Source organism: Toxorhynchites rutilus, chromosome 3 (assembly GCF_029784135.1).
Source record: "Toxorhynchites rutilus septentrionalis strain SRP chromosome 3, ASM2978413v1, whole genome shotgun sequence".
Classification (NCBI taxonomy): Eukaryota; Metazoa; Arthropoda; class Insecta; order Diptera; family Culicidae; genus Toxorhynchites; species Toxorhynchites rutilus.
Window position 1 is genome coordinate 102,524,432 of NC_073746.1, and position 24,122 is coordinate 102,548,553.

A 24,122-nucleotide genomic window follows, 5' to 3' on the forward strand; every position below is an offset into this window, starting at 1 on the left:
GTGTATGGTGTGTTTGTGTACATATTTGATTGCTTGGCGTCATCATCAGCTGAGCTGGTGGATTTGGAGTTGCTTTAGTATCATTGTTTGTTTTTCGTGATGCGGTTAACGTTTTTTGCTTTCTGCTCGCCTATACACATAACAGGGTCACTACGAGTATGTTTACCATCACAATGCTGTAGTGTAAAACTGAATATACATATCCCCACTAGTGGTATGAAACGATTTGATTCAATTAAAGAACATCTCCGCTTGCGTATTCTATGCGTCTTAGCTGTAAACGCAAAATAGGTTAGTTGTTGATGATGTACAGAGACGCCTCGACTGTGCAGGAAATGAAATGCGATAAACACCAATACCATTTTACGCAGTGGAACAATTATACGCTGACTTTCAACGTAATAATAAAATGAAGGAAGACAAGCCAAAGGCTAGAAAACGAATTTTGGGTGATTGAATTAAAATTTTCTAAGACACTGAAGATTGACTGTTGTTTTGCGAAGCAGCTTGCATAAATTTCTTATTGGGAAAAAAGCTGGGCGCTTATGTATTCGATAACATTTAAATAAAAGAACGGTAAATCCCGCTTTCTGTTATGGTTCAAAGCATCATGAATCTGAAATCGTAGAAGAAAATCGTAAAGTGCAGGGGTGTTTTCCTGGCCCTCACTTGTTTTAATGAGTCCTGTATATGGACTCCTACCAAAAGATTGGGAAAGAATTGGGAACTCCCCTACCAATAGAGTCAAAAAGTGTGACGTCGTTAACCGAATATTGAAAACCGCTTACTAAAACGATATTTTTGGAAAGATACACGAATGTGTCATCCGGGTGTGTCTATTTTGGATACGTGAAAAATTCAATGTCTCCCCACTATTTTTTGTGTTACTTCATGGCATTGATGTAGATTTAATCCGTTGGATTCATAGTCTTCGTTTTTTCATAGACTGTGCATGCAAACAAATCAGTTTTCCATTGACTTGATTATCATCATATGGCATTTATTATTTGCGCAAGTTACTTAAAGTGTGGTGCTTCTCTAGTGATTTCAATAGCACTGGGTTAAAAATAGTGTTATAAATTTTAAACCCAAATATCTGTACTGTATAACAAAAATCTGTAACCCATAATATTTACCGTACACAATCTTCTTAAATCTTTTTCTTCTTCTTCTTCATTTTGTTTACGGACACTTTATACCTTTCGATTCAAGACCCATACGAACCAACTTTTTCACGAGACAGTTAAGTCACTCGCTTCGGCAACCTCAAAATAAGAGCAAAAATTGATCGTAATTCAATTCAATTGATCGAATTTTCACGGAACTTGATTAAAAATGTGGATTCTCACGAAAAACTACCCTATGCAAAATATCAGCTCGATCGGACTTCGTTTACTAGTGTCTGCCAAATGTCTTCAAATTGCATGAAACGTCCAGATCTACTGTCATCTCGCATCTTTTTTTGTTAAAAATCGACACTGGCACTTTTTTTTTTCGTTTTTTCGGAATACGCCAATGGGTGCCAATGAAAATAATCATATCGATTTTTCATACAGGACTCCCTGCGAAACGTTGATTTTCACGAATATATTCCCTATGCTAAATATTAGCTCATTCGGATTTCATTTACTATTGTCGAAGATCTCAAAATTTAAATTTTCTGCAACAGTAAGAAAACTGTCCACTGAAGCAAAAAACTTTAAGTAAGGATGCATCTTGGTGGAACAAAAAACTTGAAAGGCTTAGAAAATTGTCTAGAAAACTTTTCAACAAAGCAAAAATTACCTCTGATTGGACAGATTACAAAAACTGTCTAATAGAATATAACAAAGAAATCCGTAAATCTAAGAGAAGGGATTGGAAGTTCACCTGTGAACAGGTAGAAAATTTACCTGTTGTAGCAAGACTTCATAAAGCCCTTTCTAAGGATCATACCAACGCACTTGGTAGGCTGAAAAAAGGAAATGGTCAATATACAACAGATTCCCAGGAAACACTTAGTATCATGATGGAAACACACTTCCCAGGCTCAATCCAATTGATTTCCAGACACGCACAGGTCTTCAACACAGCTCAATCTTGTCTAATCAGAGACGAGAATAGAGCTGGTACTAAGCTACATACCTAGTAAATGGCGAGAAGTCCGGGTTATATTTATTCCCAAGGTTGGCAAACGTGACATGACGACTCCCAAAGCGTTTAGACCAATTAGTCTAACATCTGTCATCTTTAAAATGATGGAAAAGGTCATCGATCTTCATATCAAATCATCATATTTGAACAGGAGACCATTGAACAAATTTCAATTTGCCTACCAAGCAAAACAGCGCTTCACACGTTAATTTCGAAAATAGAGAAATTTTTTTATGCTAAATCTCACTTACAGCTTTTCTTGATATTGAGGAAGCATTTGACAATGCATCCTACAACTATAAATAAAGCTATGAAAAATGTAGTTTTGACATGTACATCTCCAGCTGGATACATGCCATGCTAACCAAGTGACTAATAACAGCTAAATTAGGAGGATCTACTCTAACAACGAAACCAACTAGAGGTTGCCCTCAAGGAGGAGTTCTGTCTCCTCAGTTGTGGTCCCTAGTTGTCGACGATCTTCTTAACAACCTAGCTAATTTAGGATACGAAGTCATTGGTTTTGCTGATGACATAATCATCTTAGTGAGGGGTAAATGTGAGTATACTATTTCCAATAGAATGCAAACAGCCCTTAACTACACACTCAAATGGTGCAAAAAAAAGAAAGTATAAGATTCCACCTCTTAGATTGAGAGGTGTACAATTGGAGCTTTCAAAACGAACCAAATATTTAGGCTTGACCAAAAACTAAATTGGAACGACCAACTGGAGTATGCAATATTTAAAGCCCAGACTGCTCTCTGGAGTTGTAGTAGTATATTTGGGAAAAAGTGAGGACTAAAACCGAGAATGATTCACTGGATTCACTCGGCAATTGTGAGACCCAGACAAACATATGCTTAGCTAGTGTGGTGGCCTAAAACTACACAAATTTCAGCTCAGAAAAAGCTCGATAAACTACAACGTCTGGCATGCTTATCAATAACTGGAGCAATGCCTAGCGCACCTTCCAAAGCCCTAGATGCTCTTTTATACCTTCTACCCTTGCACGACTATGTGCAACTTGAAGCGGAAAAAGGTGCTCTTAGGCTGAGACGTATAAAGCATTTTCTAGAAGGAGATCTCACAGGTCATTTACAAATCCTGAAAGATTTTCAACTGAACACTGTAGTAAGCATGAATGAAGACTGGATGGAAACAAAGACTAACTTCAGTGTTCCCTTCAAAGTGATTGAATTCAATCGCAACGAATGCGAAGAAGGTGGTCCCAAAACTCGTCCAGGATCACTCGTGTTTTATACCGATGGATCTAAAATCGGTAAATCTACGGGAGCTGGTATTACTGGACCAGCAATCGACATGTCAATTCCAATGGGACAGTGGCCTACAGTTTTCAAGCAGAAATACAAGCTATTCTAACATGTACAAATATTTGTTTGACTAGAAAGTCTTCTCTGATAGCCAAGCAGCTCTTAATGCAGTAAAAGCATACACATGTCAGTCAAAGCTAAAGGGTGTGTCACATCAAATTGCATCACGGAAAAAACGCTGTAGAAATTCGCCCAGTAGACCGATCCTTTTGAATATTTTAGACAGTAAAATAAAAACTATTAAACAACTTTTGGCATTTTCTTTTCATTCATACTTCGAGCCCAAGCCCGTATGCTCGCACCTTCCTCTTTACCCCGTCCATTAGGTTCAGTACAACGTCAGGTTGTATTTTTTTTTAACAGAAATCCATTTTCTCTTGAAGTCCGCCTCCGATTTGACAACTTTTGGGTTCTTCCGGAGGGCCTGCTTCATAATCGCCCAATATTTCTCTATTGGGCGAAGCTCCGACGCGTTGGGCGGGTTCATTTCCTTTGGCACGAAGGTGACCCCGTTGGCTTCGTACCACTCCAACACGTCCTTTGAATAGTGGCACGAAGCGAGATCCGGCCAGAAGATGGTCGGGCCCTCGTGCTGCTTCAATAGTGGTAGTAAGCGCTTCTGTAGGCACTCCTTAAGGTAAACCTGCCCGTTTACCGTGCCGGTCATCACGAAGGGGGCGCTCCGCTTTCCGCAAGAGCAGATCGCTCGCCACACCATGTACTTTTTGGCAAACTTGGAAAGTTTCTGCTTGCGAATCTCCTCCGGAACGCTGAATTTGTCCTCTGCGGAGAAGAACAGGCAGCTGACGAAAGTCCGCTTTGACGTAGGTTTCGTCGTCCATTACCAGGCAATGCGGCTTTGTCAGCCTTTCGGTGTACAGCTTCCGGGCTCGCGTCTTCCCCACCATGTTTTGCCTTTCGTCGCGGTTAGGAGCCTTCTGAACCTTGTATGTACGCAGGCCCTCCCGCTGCTTGGTCCGCTGGACGAATGAACTTGACAAATTCAGCTTATTGGCGACATTCCGGACCGAACTTCTCGGATCACGTCTAGACTGCTTAACTACGCGCTTGTGATCTTTTTCACTGACGGAGCATCCATTTTTGCCGTTCTTCACCTTCCGGTCGATGGTTAGGTTCTCGAAGTATCGTTTTAGTACTCTGCTGACCGTGGATTGGACGATTCCCAGCATCTTACCGATGTCCTGATGTGACAACTCCGGATTCTCGAAATGAGTGCGCAGGATTTTCGAAACATTTTTCCAAATTTACGAAAAATTGACAGTGAAGCATGGCCAACGTGATCTATACACTCTTATCTGATTATAAGCGAAAGCTGAAGATATAATTCCTAAAAATTAAATTTCTACAGCGTTTTTTCCGTGATGCAATTTGATGTGACACACCCTTTAGTTTGGGAATGTATTTTAGCCTCAAAACAACTAGCTGCTACTAACGAAGTTAACCTATACTGGGTGCCTGGTCACTGCGGTATAGAAGGTAATGAAAAAGCCGATCTCTTAGCAAGATTGGGATCTTCAACTAAATTCGTCGGGCCTGAGCCATTTTGTGGATTATCTACATCATGCATGAAATCGGAGCTCAAAACCTGGGAAATATCAATGATTGAAGCCAACTGGAGGGCTCTATTACCAAGACAATCCAAATTATTCATTACACCTTGTAACAGAATAACACGTAACCTACTCGGCTTGAATAAGGCAGATTTGAGTACATTAACCGGTCTATTGACCGGACACTGTCCGAACAGGTATCACCTTAAAGAAATCGGAAAACTGGCAGATGATAACTGTCGTTTCTGCAATTTCGAAGCTGAAACTTCGGAACATTTACTGTGTCAATGCAGTACACTAATTCAGTGAATACTGCGAATTCTTGGAAAGGGCATTCTTATGCCTAACGAGATTTGGTCTGCTGAACCAAAACAGGTAAGGAACTTCATAAAGGAAGTCATACCTTCGTGGGGGGATATGCAAAGTCCTGGTGCGCCTATCACTTATTCTCTGAGTGATAGAACGAACTGACACTGCATACATAGCAAACTGGAGTGCACTACAATAGATCAAAACAGTGGTCGCAGTGGTACAATGCTCCTACAGAAGAAGAGAAGAGAAGAACAGTAAATCTCGACGTTTCATGCAATTAAAAGAAATTTGGCACTAAATTTTTTTTTTGGAAACCCCGATTTTCTTTACTGCCTCTTTGAGTTGTTCTTCAAATTTTCGGAAAACCTAAATTTAGACATCTGCGACAATAGTAAATGAGGCCGAATGAGCTAATATTTGGCATAGGGTGTATATTCGTGCAAATCAACATTTCGCAGGGAGTTCTAAATGAAAAATAGACATGACTATTTTCATTGGCACTCAAAACCATACGTTTTGCCAGGTATTCCTAAAATACCAAATAAGTGGAACCGTCATCCGGGGGCAAATTGATCACCGGGTTGAAATTGATCAAACGTATTACTGAAAACAAACCCAAATTTTCAGAGGTATTATGCAATTTAATTTTAAACTATTTTAATCTGATATGTTCAATAATCATCTGAAGGTTCTTTTTGTCAATGAAAATTAACATTTTTCTGAATAGCATTTTCGTTTCCATTTTTCACTATGGTAAAAAACATATTTTTAACACATCAAAACAATATTTATAGACGCTAAACATATTAATTCACTTCTAGCCGATACTTGATGAGTTGAATATGTAATCAAATACTTGTAATTACCATTCAAACAAGTGAGAAAAAACTATTTAACAAAAAAGCACCACGAATGACCAGAACCGAATCCCATCATGCGACATATCGAACGTCTTGGTTTGTCAAAACTAGCTCATTGGTGACCATTTCAAGAGTTTTTGGCCACATTAGGATAACCCGAATGGTCTCCGGATGACCTGCAGATCGGTGTTTAAATCGAGTTATGGAAAGGCATGACGATACCTTTAGGTGGATTAAATCAGGTTATTGTTACCTCAAACCCTTCGCATTATCATTAAAATGGCCGTAGGTGAACAAATAATTGATTTTCTATACATTTTTGTGCATATTATACTAGAAAATCCTGAAAAACATAGATTGATCAATTTCACCCCGAAGCTACATTTTGAAAATTTCCGCTTAAAATTTTCCAAATTAGCGCTTAAGAATTTTTTTGAGCAAAACTTACCATAAAGTTTCGTGGGCTTAGCACCAGTACTGATTTTATGAATAATTGGGTATAAATCTAACAAAAATATTCGGAAATATTCCCATTTTTCCGAAATTAGTGATCAATTTGCCCCCGGATTACGGTACTCTCTCTTTCTTTATTTTTTCCTCTCTCTCTATTTCTCTTTCTTACTCTCTCTTTCTCTCTCTTTCTATATCTCTATTTTCCTCTCTCTACTTCTCTCTCTTCCTCTTTCTCTCTATCTCTCCTTCTCGCTTTCTTTATTTTTCTCTCGAGAGATTTTTCTCGAGAGAGACTTTGAGAAAGTAGTTACCTGTCTTCTACAACTAATATTTTTACAGAGGTCTAGAATATTAAAATCCTCTTTCCATATTTCCTCGCCATTTGAAAATCAACGTTAAGTCTTAATACTTTGCCGTCTGGCGACACCACAATGGTTACAATAGCATAGTATCTAAGTGACCGACGACAGAACTTTGGAATCGTTTGCGTTTTGTTGCGGTTTTGTGTATGTAACAATAACTTACACACGCCAACAAGTTTTAAGTTTATATAAGTAGGGGAGGTGGGTAAATACGGGTATGTTAAGAAGAACTTCAATTAAATGCAGTTTCTTGTTCTTGCAATTAAATATAGTGCTTTTCGAATTACTCGGCCGAATGTTTTCCAATGTTATTACTAAAATTAAAACAGACCGAAAAGTAGAACATTTTTTCGATGATTACCCTCATGGGCATGTAATGAGGGGAATATGGGCAGATTTGTAATATTTACATATCTTCGAAATTTCATGAAAGTATGGAAACAGGGTTGAGTACTTATAAAAACTAACGATGAGATTAGTAAAACTTAACAATTTATACTTTCCCAATAATGTCAAGAACGGGCGGCGATAAGCCAAGCAATCCGAATTAACGCTGCCGGCGCCAAGCGAATATTTTTGCATGAATCGTGCGGACGTCAAAGTGTTAAGAAAGGCTGTCGAACACTCGTTGGCTGGGAGTAATCTTTTTTGCATTATAGAGCCTTTGAAATTCAAAGGTCATTCGTCTCCATTCTTGAAAGCAACAAACAACAAGCCTAAAGCCAACTTCCGCGTGGTGTTTTAAAAGACAATTTGCACTGCAGTGTTGTGCATTCTCCAATTAACGCGGCTTTTTTTACTCGGATTTTCCAATTAACGCGGATTTTTTTTTAAAAAACCTGGGTGTATTGCAATTTATGCCCCGCCCGATGGCAATTTATTGAAACGACCGTAAAAGCAGAACAGCGAGGAGTCAACATCAAATCGCAATGCGACTTTGAACTTTGCTTCAAATCCAAAGTGGAACACGATGGAATGATACGAAACATTGGTGTTCAGGCCGTCTGGTAGAGTGTCATTGTATATTTTAGTATCACACGCACACATTGTTTTTGTTTTTATGCGTTGCTGAATGTAGATCAAAATGATGATGATGACGATGTGTTGAATTATAGAAGCTTTAAACGTGTGTATTTTGATTGGAAATATACCGCTATGATTTCTGTTTTAGTTAAAACACCAAGAAGAAGAATAACGCCTGCGGTTTTTGCTCATTAGTCTCGTGCACCGCAAAAATTAATTTTTAGCACATGTTTTGGCATCCTGATTTATTACATTAAATGAGCTTAAAAATAACAGAATGTGCTGCTCTCTCATATTGGTACATCATTTGTATAATTTATATGCCATAGAAATATAAGAGCAATATGAGCGAGAGACACATTGCAAATAAGCACGCATTAAACCTTTTCCCATACTTTGCCACGTGCACGGACCATGTCGAAAAGGATATAGCTTCACGTATATGCTCTTCTTTTACTCTTAGAAAACACTTTCCAACTTCATCTTAAAATGTGGTGTAGTATTATCAGGCATTTATGCAACAGCACCAGCGGCTATGAGGATAGCGTGGTCGTGTGAAACAGCCTTGCACTCCAGTCGGCCTTGGTTCGGTCTCCACTTGACATCGTTTGGACTTTTTTTTGGGTACAATCTCAAGCTGACGTTCAGTCTGAGAGAAAGAGACGTCTGTTCCCATACATACAAACATTGTAAAGCTTTTGAAAAAGGTGCTTTTATATGTTCATTTCACCCTTCAGCATACGAAAAAAACATTTTTTCTGCCGAAGATGATATGTTTTCTGCCAACGCTAGTTTGGGTGTACTAGTCGTGTTATTTTTATTATTCAAATATTTTTGGTTCGCTTCGAAAACAATTTAGTAGTGTCCTACGGTAACATTACGATCATGTCTTGGACATCACCTTTTTTTTAAACACGCGTTATAATATCACTTTCTAAAATAAGTACAAAAGATAGATGGTTACAATAATTTCTACTTGTTCAAACATGTTTGAACATCCGTAATAAAAAATGACACGAACTTTCCTGACAACCCAATAATAGGGGCATCGAAAAATATTTTCGATCGCTTTAGGCTGTGTGATCATGTTATAAGCGTTCGATATTTGTTATTTTTTCATTTCATGTTTAATTTTCATATTCTAATTTACATCTTCATGTAAAATGTAGTTTTAATTAAACAGAGTGCAGAGAAATCGAATGGATTATCGTTTCAGTCACACAATGTGGTCACCTCACCAAGTGACAATTAGTTACGATTGAATCTGTATTCTGAGAATTTAAGTAAATTCAAAATGACACCCGTGTTCAACTTTGTTTATTCTCGAGTCACCGACTCTCAAAATTGTGTGAGAATCGTCATGTAAAAAAATCACGTAGACGGTACATTCCGTTATTCCCATAATTGCAAACAGAATACTGTGATCTGTCGATAATTGTTGCTTATAGTTATTCCAAAAATTGCGTAGCCAAAATTATGTAATAGTTCATGTAGAAGACCATGGGTGATGATAAAGAGATGCTAGAAAAGATAATTATGACGTAGGACCAATGTTTTGAATAGAAACAGTGAAAGATTTTGAACGCTAATATCTCTTCGTCTAATGGAAGGATTTTGATTCCAAATACATACATTAATAGACGATATCTCCACCTATGTTTTGCCTAAGACATATATAGTGGGAATAGTAAAAGAAGTGAACAAAGTAGCGAAAAAAATAGGTAAAGTCTTTCCGATTTTACTTGCTCCCATTCTCTGAAATTCATTTTTCCATTTTTCCAGTCATTTTCCGGCTAGATTACTTCACCCTCAAATTACAGAATCATTTGAAAAAATCGAACAAATAAAGTGCGCTACACATACAGCATAACCGTCACCGTCCCATCAGCTATTCTCTTGAACTTATTTTGCCGACGTCAAAGATGCTGGTGATGGTGTATGTGAATGCTACCATACGATTTCCATGGGAGAATATTTGACATTCCATTCCTTTACGTTGACTTCACGGTGACGGGACGTTGTATGTGTAGCGCATTTAATAATTAAACAATGCATTAGGTAAGAAATTCATTTTATGAACATCGATAAAATTACAGAAATAATCGAGGTTTATTAATCTGTTAGTAATCGTAGCATTGCCCAGGAGCTAAAGATCGACCGATCATAAAACAGTTTTAATCCTGCTGGATTCAAGCTGGATTCAAACTGAAGCTCGATGTTTGGGTGTCACGCCAAATAGCATAAAAAAATTGAAATGAATAATTTATTAAGAGTTGCTTCTATACCAAACATTGAATTCAGATCTTCACTGTTACCAACTGGACCGTTTGAAGCTAGTGATCGACCAGAAATAGCTAGAATTAGCTAACAGAAGAGGTGTTGAGTTCCATCAGGACAACGCGAGGCCACACACGTTCGAAGGGACTCGCCAGAAATTCCGGGGGCTTGGTTGGATTTTTTTTTTACTTCCACCTTATTAATCGGACCTAGCACTAAGCGATCACCACCTTTTTCTCGTATTGCAAGATTTCCTGAGTGATAAGAAATCCAGATCAACAGGAGATTGTGAATGTCGATTATTAGAGTTTTTCGCCAATAAATACCAGGACTTCTATGAGAGATGTATTATAAAGTTAATGGCAACAAATTCTACAACAAAACGACACAACGGACAATCTGAAACATCTTAAAAAATGTTTTGAAATTCTCGCAAAAATAATTCACTTCTTTTTCCCCAACCTAATATTCAAATTGATAATCCTACTTAATCCTACGTCTGTCCGGTTACATCCACGACATTACCCACTTGTTTTTTTTCAAATTGCATTCCTATTCGTGTTTTTGATCTAGATAATTTGGTCATTTTTTTATTTTGAAGAATCCTTCGTCTCATTTAGTCTTATCGGGCCATGTACTATTGAATGCGGTATACCAGAAGATTTCGAACAACACGATTCTTGTCTACTAAACTACTTCATTGCCACTAAACATGACTTGCAATAACAACACATCTTAAGGTTAAATTACCAATCCCACTAGCGCCTTACCAGTTCGAACCGGTGCACGGTGGCGCCTTCGGTGCTTGAGACCGACCGACCCCTCTTCTTCGACATTAGAAAAACATGTATGCTCAATGTGTGCATTACGAACCTGGAATATCGCCACATGAGATAGAGATCAACCGCTGTGAGCTGGTATTGCCTCACCGATTGGGCGTCATAATAACTTCAATATTCCACCACACAGTCTCCACGGTCATCTCGACAAAAAAAGGAAGCAAAATATTGGGAAGATCGACGAGAAACAAAACAAAAACAAAAAAAAAATCGTGACGAACGGTTGGTCGATAGTTTACAAATGGGTGCGAAAGAGGAATTCACGAAAAATATAAACAAGGCTGCGTCATATGCGAAAAGACAAAGAAAAACAACAGTACATAATAATAATTTGGATGTTTTAATGGATTAAACAAGAGTATTGAAAATTTGATTAGTCACGTCAACGTCATCACTAGAACTCGAAGGTTGAATTTGATTCATATAAACGTCAATATTGAATTGAACAATCACCTTCTTGCAACCGATTTAGCGACGATAACGAAAGCTACTCCCCCCATCAGCTGAAGGTCTCTGCCGTTTGCATACACAGTTATAGTCCCTGATGGATGGTATTCATACCAATAGCGCGCCACATTATATACCGACGAGGATCGCGAATAGTTTGGTGTGCGGGGTCTCTAATAATAAAACTGACACCACCACAACACGACGCTCGGGTACTCGCATTATTCAACTGCTGTTGATTGGTTGGGGATGGTTAGCAATCAGCTGGTTTGTGTTTCCAGGAACATTTACGTCTCAGTTATCTTCCATACCCCAACGATGGATGCTCGCGGTGGTGATGACTGATGTCCACCTTTTGGATACTGAAGGAATTTGAGATTTTTATTTTTGTTCATCAATATGACAAAGCCATTGTCAAACTGGTTTACAGGTTCCTTGCGTAATACACTTCATGGTGGGGGCGTTAATTGATGGCCTTATGTACGGCGAGAAGTTCATCGCGAACAAAGGTGATGCCAGCGAAAAAGCGCGCGCACTCCTTGCTATTTCAAAAAATCTCCATGTTTGATCTCTCGACCAAATTGTTGTTATTGTTGTTGTTGTTGTTATACAGCAACTCGGGTATGGCTAATTTTAGATTTGCTATTTGAAATTCGCATTTGGTGTGTCTTGCTGCTTTCGTTTACGGCCGCTACCTTGAAAACTTAGTGTACGTGAGAATATTGGTAAGTACATTAGTTTTTACTATTGGCTGCGCCGATTGAACTGGAAATGTTGTTTTAGCTCGTCGTTACACAACCCGATCGCTGGAACAGATTTGTTCGTACTGACTTCTAACATCGTGTTGTGGTGTTTTGTAAACATACTCGTATTATTCTCCAAGTCAAGTTCAAAGAGCCTAACACGCCCAGGATGGTCGGTTGCGCCTGTGTTCAAATTGGATCCTTGGGTTCTTGGGAGGGCTTCCAATTGTTCTCGAAATGAAGTCTTCTATGAACAGCAAGAATACAGTGATACCGAATCCACTCTCTTTGAAAACTCTAATATGGTGGGCGTCCAGCAGGTTTTTTTTAATAGCAATTATATTTTATTTTATTTATTACCGCGATGACTTCATTACTTCGTCGAGTCGAAGTCTCATGGCCAAATCGAATAATAATTAGGTGCGAAGAGAACGCTTTCGATTTTTAACTGTCGGTAATTTTTTGTGAATTTCTATGATTTATTGCATCATATTTTGATGAGTATATAGCATACAATACTGCAGATTTTTGTCGTTGGAGAAAATGTATGTGAATTGAAAAAAACTGTACAGGGTAACGGTAAGTGGATAGTGATGTCCGATTTTTCAAATTAATCGTAAAATGTCGTTCTTAAAGATAAACAAATCAGTCATTCTCTTGTTTGTCATGTGCTAATTTTTGTTTTTTTACTGTTTTTGACTCTCCTGTACAACGATTTTTGTTTCAACGAACCAACAAACTATCGCTGCATCGGAATCACCTCGAGTTCAACTGCCTCGGATACCGAATTATTTCAGATCAAAAAAGTTATCGTACCGTGAAATATAAACAATGGCTAGCACTTCAGTTTGCCACTCTTGCCCTTTGGAGGTAAATGAAGTGGAGATGATTACTTGTGACGGCTTTTGTAATTCAACCTTCCACTTAAAATGTGTAAAATTGCCTGTTGCTACTCGTGATACAATAAAAAACTGTGCCCAGATATTCTGGCTGTGTAATGCTGGCACAAAAATGATGAAAAATGCCACATTTCGTCAGGTCATTTCATCTACCAACAAAGCCATTGAGGCTTCATATGATCATCACAACAAAAGTGATTGCCAAAAGGCAGTTGTGCGGGAATTAGAACGCCAATTCAACTCTTTGAACCAAGCATGCTTTAGGTCTTACATAAGCCGTGTGCAAAGTGACGTCAGGACAAAACCACAACAGCTTTAGACACACATTAAACTACGGACATCGACCAATGGAATTCCACAGAACATTTTCTACAAAGACAGTACATCTTCAACATCAATTGACTCAGCAAGCTTATTCTCGTCCTACTTTCGAAGTGTGGTAAGTAATAACTCACCACCTTTGTCTGAACGGTACATAAGTAGTCTACAGTCGTATGACCTGAACATTCCGCTTATTTCATTCACCAAAGAGGACGTTTACAGGAAGCTGAGCTGGCTCGAAGCCTCGAAAGGAGCCGGACCGGATAAGCTGCAACCTTCTTTTGTCAAGGCATGCAGCTCCTCATTGGCTTTGTCGTCTACCTTCCTTTTAACCGTTCGCTGAGAGAAGGGGAGTTTCCCGCATTATGGAAAACTGCATCAATAATCCCTATTCATAAAGCAGGTGATGTCCACGATGTGCAAAACTACAGAGGAATTTCGATTCTGAGCTGCATGCAGAAAATTGTTGAAAGTATGCTACTGGATCCCATTTACCCATCTGTTCGGCACATTATCGCAAACGACCACATGGGTTTGTTAAAAAACGGTCTACTACGACAAACCTCATGAGCTACGTCCAATCAGCAGAGATTGAAAAAATTGAGAAAAGACAGCAGGTTAACGCCATTTATGTTGACTTTTCGAAAGCTTTCGAACGCGATTGCTGTGGGAAAACTGAAGCGCTACGGGTTTCTACTGTGTTTAACCAATTGGATAAATTCGTATCTGACTGATCGTAGTGCATCGTCTCTTTCATCGCCCTTTTCTGTTACCTCTGGCGTGCCGCAAGGCAGTCACTTAGTTCCACTTTTATTCGTACTCTTCATTCACGATATTTGCGCTGTTCTTAAATCGTCTAAGTTGATGTATGCAGATGACCTAAAATTGTTTCGAGTAGTAACATCATTTATGGATTGTTGTGCTCTTCAAATGGATCTAGATGCTCTGCTGCACTGGTGCTTCATAAATGGCATGGAATTGAACATCAGAAAATGTAACGCGATAACATTTTCGCGGCTTTGCTCACAAATTACTTTTGAATAAAGGGTGTGTCACATCAAATTGCATCACGGAAAAAACGCTGTAGAAATTTAATTTTTAGGAATTATATCTTCAACTTTCGCTTATAATCAGATAAGAGTGTATAGATTACGTTGGCCATGCTTCACTGTCAATTTTTCGTAAATTTGGAAAAATGTCATCGAACGAAAAAGAGCGTCGTGAATTAATCCTGTGCACTCATTTCGAGAATCCGGAGTTGTCACATCGGGACATCGGTAAGATGCTGGGAATTGTCCAATCCACGGTCAGCAGAGTACTAAAACGATACTTCGAGAACCTAACCATCGACCGGAAGATGAAGAACGGCAAAAATGGATGCTCCGTCAGTGAAAAAGATCACAAGCGCGTAGTTAAGCAGTTTAGACGTGATCCGAGAAGTTCGGTCCAAGATGTCGCCAATAAGCTGAATTTGTCAAGTTCATTCGTCCAGCGGACCAAGCAGCGGGAGGGCCTGCGTACATACAAGGTTCAGAAGGCTCCTAACCGCGACGAAAGGCAAAACATGGTGGGGAAGACGCGAGCCCGGAAGCTGTACACCGAAATGCTGACGAAACCGCATTGCCTGGTAATGGACGACGAAACCTACGTCAAAGCGGACTTTCGTCAGCTGCCGGGCCTGTTGTTCTTCTCCGCAGAGGACAAATTCAGCGTTCCGGAGGAGATTCGCAAGCAGAAACTATCCAAGTTTGCCAAAAAGTACATGGTGTGGCAAGCGATCTGCTCTTGCGGAAAGCGGAGCGCCCCCTTCGTGATGACCGGCACGGTAAACGGGCAGGTTTACCTTAAGGAGTGCCTACAGAAGCGCTTACTACCACTATTGAAGCAGCACGAGGGCCCGACCATCTTCTAGCCGGATCTCGCTTCGTGCCACTATTCAAAGGACGTGTTGGAGTGGTACGAAGCCAACGGGGACACCTTCGTGCCAAAGGAAATGAACCCGCCCAACGCGCCGGAGCTTCGCCCAATAGAGAAATATTGGGCGATTATGAAGCAGGCCCTCCGGAAGAACCCAAAAGTTGTCAAATCGGAGGCGGATTTCAAGAGAAAATGGATTTCTGTTCAAAAAAAACTACAACCTGACGTTGTACAGAACCTTATGGACGGGGTAAAGAGGAAGGTGCGAGCATACGGGCTTGGGCTCGAAGTATAAATAAAAAGAAAATGCCAAAAGTTGTTTAATAGTTTTTATTTTACTGTCTTAAATTTTCAAAAGGATCGGTCTATTGGGCGAATTTCTACAGCGTTTTTTCCGTGATGCAATTTGATGTGACACACCCTTTATACGATGGGATCGATCGAAGTAGACAAAGTTGCAGCCGTCAAAGATCTAGGTATCGTGCTCGACAACAAATTAAATTTTACGGAGCATATTGCAACGGTTACCGCTAAGGCTTTTACCATTCTCGGATTCATTAGACGCCACACTCAGGCATTTACAGATGATTATTGCCTCAAAACGTTATACGTGTCTCTCGTACGCAGTATATTAGAATACGGTGTAACTGTTTGGGCCCCATACCACGCTGTTCACATTGCTCGCCTGAAACCTGTGCAGAAAACTTTCATCCGATATGCTCTTCGTCATCTCCCGTGGCGCAGCGACCAACATCTGACCTCATATGAAGAACGCTGCGCACTGATTCACTTACCGACACTGTAAATACGACGTGAGTTTCTCCAGAGACTGCTGGTTTTCGATTTTCTTAGCAACAATACTGACTGTGCAGAAGTTCTGGGGAAGCTTCGAATCAAGCAGTGTTTGGATTTCGATCAAAATCAAATGATATACAATGTGTCATGCAAGTAAACTCTCACGAACATATAACCATATATGAGAGGATCATTCAGATACTTGTATGAATGTCAGTGATCACTTGTGTAATATTTAGTGATTAAACTAAGAGAGGAACGAAGACTGTTGATTGCATATCCGATCTGTATCAAACATCGCATACCATTTTCGAAGCCTGCATACAATTTTGAACCGCATATATCGTCCCATTTTACTATAGCGAAACCCACTGCACAGACAAGTGCAAAGCAATAAATGATACAAGAAAAATTACGTCATCATTACGTCGCGGAGAGCAGCGAATGGGGAAAGAGATAAAACGCGAGAGTTTTTGCTTCTCACTGGAGCGGTGTTGCTAGTAAAACTATGCGGTCTATATGAATATACACATTTCAAGGGATAGTGGCGTTAAAAATGGAAAATATAATCTGACTACCCTTCCCTTAGCCTCTATCGAGCTAAATAATCATATAGTTTGCACTCTCTGAGACTTAAAAATCAGGATCTGCTACATTAGCTGAATATGAATCTTTCGCTTTGCGTTGTCCGTACGATCCTGCTGTATCATGATGCATGGAGAGGTCGGTATGCATATGTTAGAGGCAAAGAAGAAAATAAGCTTTCTGCACCGAAAGCGTATATGATAGCTTTGCTTGCATGCTGGTGTGCAATGAAGTGCGAGCCGATGCAGAGTTGTCTCGTTCTCTTTTGTGTCGTGATTTGCAGCACATAACAACAATAGAATACCGCTGGGGAAAATGTTTCCTGAAAGATCATATTTGAACGAACGAAAGCGATTTTTTCAATGAGTGGATCATTTGGCAAACACTGGAATCAACGCTCCAGGTAGATCAACCAGACAATTTGTTTTCTTCCGGCAAGCAGCGCACCGTACTCTGTTTGGAAAAAATAATCCTTTGGATGTTTGTTGCCAACGGTTCAATGAAGTTGATTACTTGTTTGAATTCGATATGTCCCGAAAAGCGTTTATTATAAGGATTCAATTATTGAATTTTAGTCTGTCCGACAATTTCTTGGCGAAGACTGGGTAAATAAATAGAAATTAATCGTTAAGGGCATATCTTTGATATAATGCAAGAAACCACTGACTTTTCTAAACTTATGATACAGTTTCTTTTAAACATTCCTTTCAGCATTAAAGGGGCTTAAACCTCACCTAAACTCGCCTCTTTGACTCAGGTCGAGGGTAATTATGTCAGAACACTAAACAAACGCAGCAAAATATGGTCAACTTTAACCGCATGAACTCATGAAACCCACACTTTTTACTCTAATATAGTGCATGTGGTATAATACATGACCATATTATAGAACGTAGGACTACGCTATTATTTTATTCAATTGGCTTCGGATATTTTCTCAGAATGCTTCAAAATTTTATAAATAATTGTTTAGTGGAATTATTTGGTCGTCTCGAAATGGGTTTTTTTTGTAGAATTAGTTGACGATTATTGATTGGTGATCCATTCTTGCTCTCGCAGAACAAAACATAACCTGATCATTTGTTGCAATTTGTTTCATACCAATGCATTGAAAATTGGTCTCGATCATTATTCTGGTGGTCTTTTTCACAAATTGACATACACTCGGCAACAGGCGATTATATACTTGTTTCACCAGCACCATTATTCTTAATCTCATAATTACATCAATCTATCTTTGGCTCCGCATGGAACCAATCACAATAGCAAATTCTTGCAAGCAGTGCTGAAAAAAATCAATTCATTCTTTTGAATACGAACGACAAATACCATCACACTGAGAGAAAAATTTAGTATATATGACGAATTTTTTCGTAAATGTTACCAATTCGCTAGTCATTTTCTACCCTACTAATCATTGGTATATCTTACAAAAGAAAATTGGTAGGCATTATTTTTGTAGGATGGTGGGCATGTTGGCCCACCATTGGAGCAACATCAGTGAAAACGTTGTTTTTTATTTGTAAGAGATAATGATAAGGGATAATGACATTATGTTGTTGATAATTAATTCTTATTTATAAAGCTGTCTTCAATCATACATTATCTTTTACACAGTAATATCCTACATCCTACATTCTATATCTAAACATTGCTCGTGCAAATAGACAGATTTAATCGCAGCCTCGACCGAATCAGTCTCATGTGTTTTTTCAAATTCTCGCTCATCAAGGTTTTGCTCCTTTTCCTGTTACACATTTTCATCTTTTAGGTCACGAACAACTGATTAGTTGGCAGTTGATGGGACCAGATCGCAGTACATTTCATCCGTATTATTTGCTTTCCCGTTTCCTGATGTATGATTATGGCTAGTTATAAATATGGGTTCGTGATGGAATATATGTGATTACCTGACATTTATTTGTGTTGCAAATGCTTAGTCAAGTATACATTGAATATTCCACCAGTCAACTGTGCAATTTTAATCCAAGGTTAGAAACTGAAAATTAAAAGGGAAAGGATTGTGTTGAAGTTTATTTTTATAAGATTCGGTGTATTAAGATTTCACTACAACGAATTAAACTTTTGTTTTCCCGCAGCGAAAACAAGTTCTTGATATCTTTGTGGTCGAGAATTTGTTTTCGACGAAGAGAAACAGAAGCTACATATATTTTAATCTAATAAAAACCAAAAAACCTTACCTCCGAATTGCTTTGTTTCCTCAAGAAGAATGACGACTGCGAAGTACGCACATTACAGTTCCTAGAAATGAAAACAATTGAGGTTACACATGCTATGAAGTAAAATGTACGAATCTTTAGTAGGGATGTATATTGCATAAGACATCCGTTTTACAAAGTTTTGGTAATATGTACAAAAAATGCGTACATTTTACCAATGTTTCAACTACTAAAGATTTGGTAGCTGCATTTACTAATGTTTTCCTCCAGTGCAGGCATCAGTTGACAACACTTTTCTTCTAACCAATATCGCGGGATCATTGGCTTCTTCGATGTACGAGCATGTTTCACTCATACGGATCTCTTCTCACTGTATCCCTTCCATTCGATCGAATAACCACACCTTTATTCAAGCCGCTTGTCATGCTGTTATTTGTGATTTACATTTGTCCCTATCAATTGAACTAGTGACCGACACTCAATTGACATCCGACGATGCATTTGTATGTTTTCAGAAAAAAAAAACAGAGGAACAACTGGCCAGAGTGAATTTCTTTTTCTTTCATTCTTACGTTCCTCGCATTATTGTGGGAGTGTGATGCTAACACATGACCAAGGGGCATTATAAAATGCTCTCCCATCGCCTGCTCTGTGTATGCCCGGCTTGGTGACCGGAATAAATCGCCACAGTAAACAACTGCAACAGAAACAACCGCTTAGAAAAAGTGTAGTAGGCTAGAAATATTTGGCGCGGGAAAAACATCATGTGCCTCACATTTCTATTATAAATTTATTCTCTTGTTCTCGTTTTTCGAAATTTATTCTGAGGACAATGTAATGGGGACGAAGTCCCCATTTGGCGAGGATAAGGAATCGAGGCGGCCCATGCCGCCAAGATGACGCAATCCGAGTCCACCGCCGACCCGCCGTCGGAAGCGGCGGTGTCTCGCACGCAAACCTGGGATCCACTGATTGCCCGGTTAGTTTGAAACATAGGATACGATCCTTTAGCAATGTCCGACCGAGCTCTAGCGAGCGTCGGACGGTATACGTCTGCCCGGGGCGTTACGTTTGCCTGGGGCGATACGTTTGCCCGGTTAATTCTTGTTTTGAAATACAATACCGCGCCACAATATTTATAGCCTACTACACATTTTATAAGCGGTGGTTTCTGTTGCAGTCGTTTTCTGTGGCGATTTATTCCGGGAACCGCCCGGCTTATATGATCGAAATCATACTTCAATGCAGAAAGCCGCAATAGGAGAATGAATTATTTGTTTTCGTTCACGTTCATCGCATTTAAATGAGAAGGAATAGCGTTCGTTTGACAATGAACCCTTTCGGATCTCAGTTGATAAGGTTAACCAAATTCAAGCGATCGAGCAATGCTTTCTTTGGTGACGAATGGTATTCTTTGTCATTTTCGTCGTTTTTTTCGGTTGAGACTGAATTTTCACCGCACTGCTTGCAAGTATCAAATTTCATACTACAAGTTATTTAGTATTCCCTCGGTAGAATCGCACCTCTAGACAACCAACACCAAACAACATTCAAAATTGATTGGTTTTTGGTATCTTCGATCACAGGTTTAAATAACCTGTGTGTCCACAGATAGAACCGAATACCGAAGCTGGGATTATACCACGTTTTACGGATTTTTTACGACCGAGTAAAACACGTGTAGCATCGTTTACTATTCCACAATTGACTGACTTTTATTAACGTTTCCCTTTTTTTCCCTACGATTACATCTCCTCATCATAAACGTGTTCACACAGAGAGTATCCGTGAATTATAAAGGAGAGAGTATCCGTGAATTATAAAAATAACAAGATGCACACAGAGCCATACCGTTAAGGGGTGTAACGACTAAATATTTGAACAATTTTCACCATTTTGTGCTATTCTTAACAGAAACGTTTTCTGTTAATATTACTGGTCTCGTTGCATTACTTTCACATGCTCGAGATTAGCGTAGCTGTCATCCTTGGTGGAGAAAGTTTTACTACTGGCAAGTGAAACTAATTCACATAAAAATTCCTTAATCACTTTTAAAATTCCAGCCCGACATTCACGATGGTCTAGTTCAATGATTCTCCGCCGAACGCAGAACCTTAACGCCTGCTTCACCTTGGCGTCAGTTCGATGCATTGATGCAATGTCACAGGCATAAACGAAGTGATGTTCGCTGCATTGAAAAAGACCGAAAATTTGCCTCAGCAGAGATCCATTATTCATACCCTAGCGCAAATATTCTCCTCGCGCTACCTCCCTTCCGTGTTTTTATTATTGCGGCTGCATAACTTGCACCACCAAACAATCGTCGAACATAGCATCAAAAATTCATGGGTCTATGACGTCCAACATAGCATCAATGATTCATGGGTCTATGATGATTCCCCACACTTATTGTGTGGCGCAGAATCTTAACGCCTGTTTTGTCATGGCCTCAGTTCGATGCAATGGTCGCGTCCACAGTTCGTGATGACGCAAAACAAAGTAAGCGATGTTTCGCTCTATTCGAGTATAGAGCAAAAATTAAGAAATCCCGTCGACTATATATGACTCGAACAAAAACATAGGTGGAGATATTTTCTCTTAAGTTGTGTGTTAGGAATCAAAACTCATCCATTAATTAAAGCGATATGATCGTTCAAAATCTTTTACCTTTTCCACTTGAATATAGGCATGTATATTGAAAGGTCAGATTGAAAGGTTAGACGTAGTCCTACGTCAAAATTAAAACGTTTATATTTTCTCTTCATATGTGAAGAAATGCACAAAAACCAACAAATTTTAACGTGGCAGAATTGAACGTAAGTTTTTCCGAGAAAACAAGTAGATTGAGATCAGAAAAAGGTCACTAATCATAAACACCAATGATTTGGTAATTGGTTTGGCCGCCTTTGGAATCCAGCATTGCCCAAAAGCATCTTGATATTGGTTCAATGAGGTTTCTTGTCACTATCGACGGAATACTCTCTTCTTAATCCTCTAGATTAGGCATTCTCAAGCTATTTGCCAACAGACCCCTTTTCCATAATTAGGTGAAACCTTAGACCCCTAACTTGGTCTAAATGAGCAATAACTTCATCAAACATGATATTCATTATACAGTAGAACCCCGATTATCCGTGGAATAGTCGGGCAAGATAACTGCGTATAACGAAAATCGCGGATATCGCAATAAGTGACCAAAAATGAGGTGCATTTTGTGAACCGCAGTTCTTCTTTGAACCGTGGTTCTCAAGTGAACCGTAGTTCATTTGGTTCATTTGAGAGCCGCGGCCCATTTTCAAAGAACCGTAAATCGCACGCTCTTTCTGACGAACCGGCTCGAATGAGCGGCACGTGATCGCTTGCCCATCTCTACTCCTCCCCCCTCTCTAATTTCTACAATACTCGAGAATTAATCAAGCAAACGAAACCAAATTTAGCATGTGGAGGTTTTAGGGTGCAATAAATGTTTCTATGGTGGTTAGACACTCCTTCACCCTCTCTAAGGGGGAACTGCCATACAAATGAAACACAAATTTCTATAATACTCGAGAATTAATCAAGCAAACAAAATCAAATTTGGTATGTGGAGATTTTAGGGTGTAATAGATGTTTCTATGGTGGTTAGACACTCCTTCACCCTCTCTAAGGTGGCGCTGCCATACAAACGAAACACAAATTTCTGCATTACTCGGGAATTAATCAAGCAAACGAAACCAAAGTTGGCATGTGGAGATTTTAGGGTGCAATAAATGTTTCTATGGTGGTTAGACACTCTCTAAGGGGGGACTGCCATACAAATGAAACACAAATTACTGCATTACTCGGAAATTAATCAAGCAAACGAAACCAAATTTGGCATGTGGAGGTTTTAGGAGACAAGAAACGTTTCTAAGGTGGTTGGCTCCTCAAATAAATAATGAATGTTTCAATGGTGGTTTGACACTCCTCCCCATCCCTAAGGTGGGGGGCTGCATTACCCGAGAATCAATCAAGCAAACGGAACCAAAATTGTGCATGGAGGTTTCGAAGGGAGGGGGGAGGTGTATTTGCATAACTCGAGAACTAATCAAGCAAATAGAACCAAAACTTGCATGGAGGTTTTAGGTAGCCAAATTTGAGATGTGATTGTTTTTGAATACGAGAAATGTTTCTATGATGGTATGATAGCCCTCCCTTCTCTGGAATAGAGAGGGGGTCCCATAAAAATAATACACATATTTCAACCAAACGTGACAATTGAAAATTTTCGGAAAACTATGAAGGAAAATGGGAAAATTAGAAAAATTCAATTCGCATATGTTCTACGATTACATATTGACAAGCGTTGTTAGTCCATTTGATAAGAGACGAATGAACTCTCAGAGTTTAAAGTCTCTCTAATTCATTACCATTACCATTACCATTTGATGTTTGCGCTAACGAAATTGATCTTCGTTCGAGTGTGGAAATGGATTTTAATGTGATTAAACGCACTCCTATATCGTCTTCTATCTATATAAATAAAAATGGATCGCCGAATGTGTTGATAAGAGCAAAACTCGAGAAAGGAATTATCCGATTTAGGGCTGTCTTCATACTATAATATTTTCTGTATCAAACATTCATTCCATGTAACTGAGAAACATGTTAATTGCAAGTGGATGAAAAATCTTGCACGAGAATTGTGTCTGAAAATAATCTGATATTATAATGTGAATTTTTGCTAGAAATACTGAAATTTTATGGTAAACAATAATTTTAAAGGGCAGATTAGAAGATCAATCAATGAACAGTTCTGCGATTGGACCCATGATCGTGCGCTTAGTAAGAAAATGTGGATGTTATAACGAGAAAAAAATCTTGGGCGGGACGAAGTTTGTCAGCTAGTATATAATAAAATTAAAAGACAGTAATAACATAATAACATTTCTGACATGTCAGTAATCACATCTTATTTTCGTGTGAATGACGTTTGTATGCTTATTTTGTTATGGTTTATCTTAAGTTAAAAAGATTTTTTTTTCTCATATCCGGTATCAGGCCGGATAGCAAATATTGGCCAGATAGGTCGGGTACTGGATAGTTACCGAAT

The 24,122-nt window shown here is 39.1% G+C and overlaps 1 protein-coding gene and 1 long non-coding RNA gene across 3 annotated transcripts in view; one reads left to right on the plus strand and one right to left on the minus strand.

The window, feature by feature from the left end:
- LOC129776859 (WD repeat domain phosphoinositide-interacting protein 2-like) overlaps positions 1–24,122 on the plus strand; it is a 60,245-nt gene that overhangs the window by 7,296 nt on the left and 28,827 nt on the right. The window lies entirely within an intron of this gene.
- On the minus strand, positions 18,336–19,190 carry LOC129776861 (uncharacterized). The gene is made up of 3 exons (XR_008743170.1): positions 19,073–19,190; positions 18,782–18,870; positions 18,336–18,722 (listed from the first exon to the last, which is right to left on the minus strand). It is a non-coding gene; the product is annotated as an uncharacterized LOC129776861 (long non-coding RNA).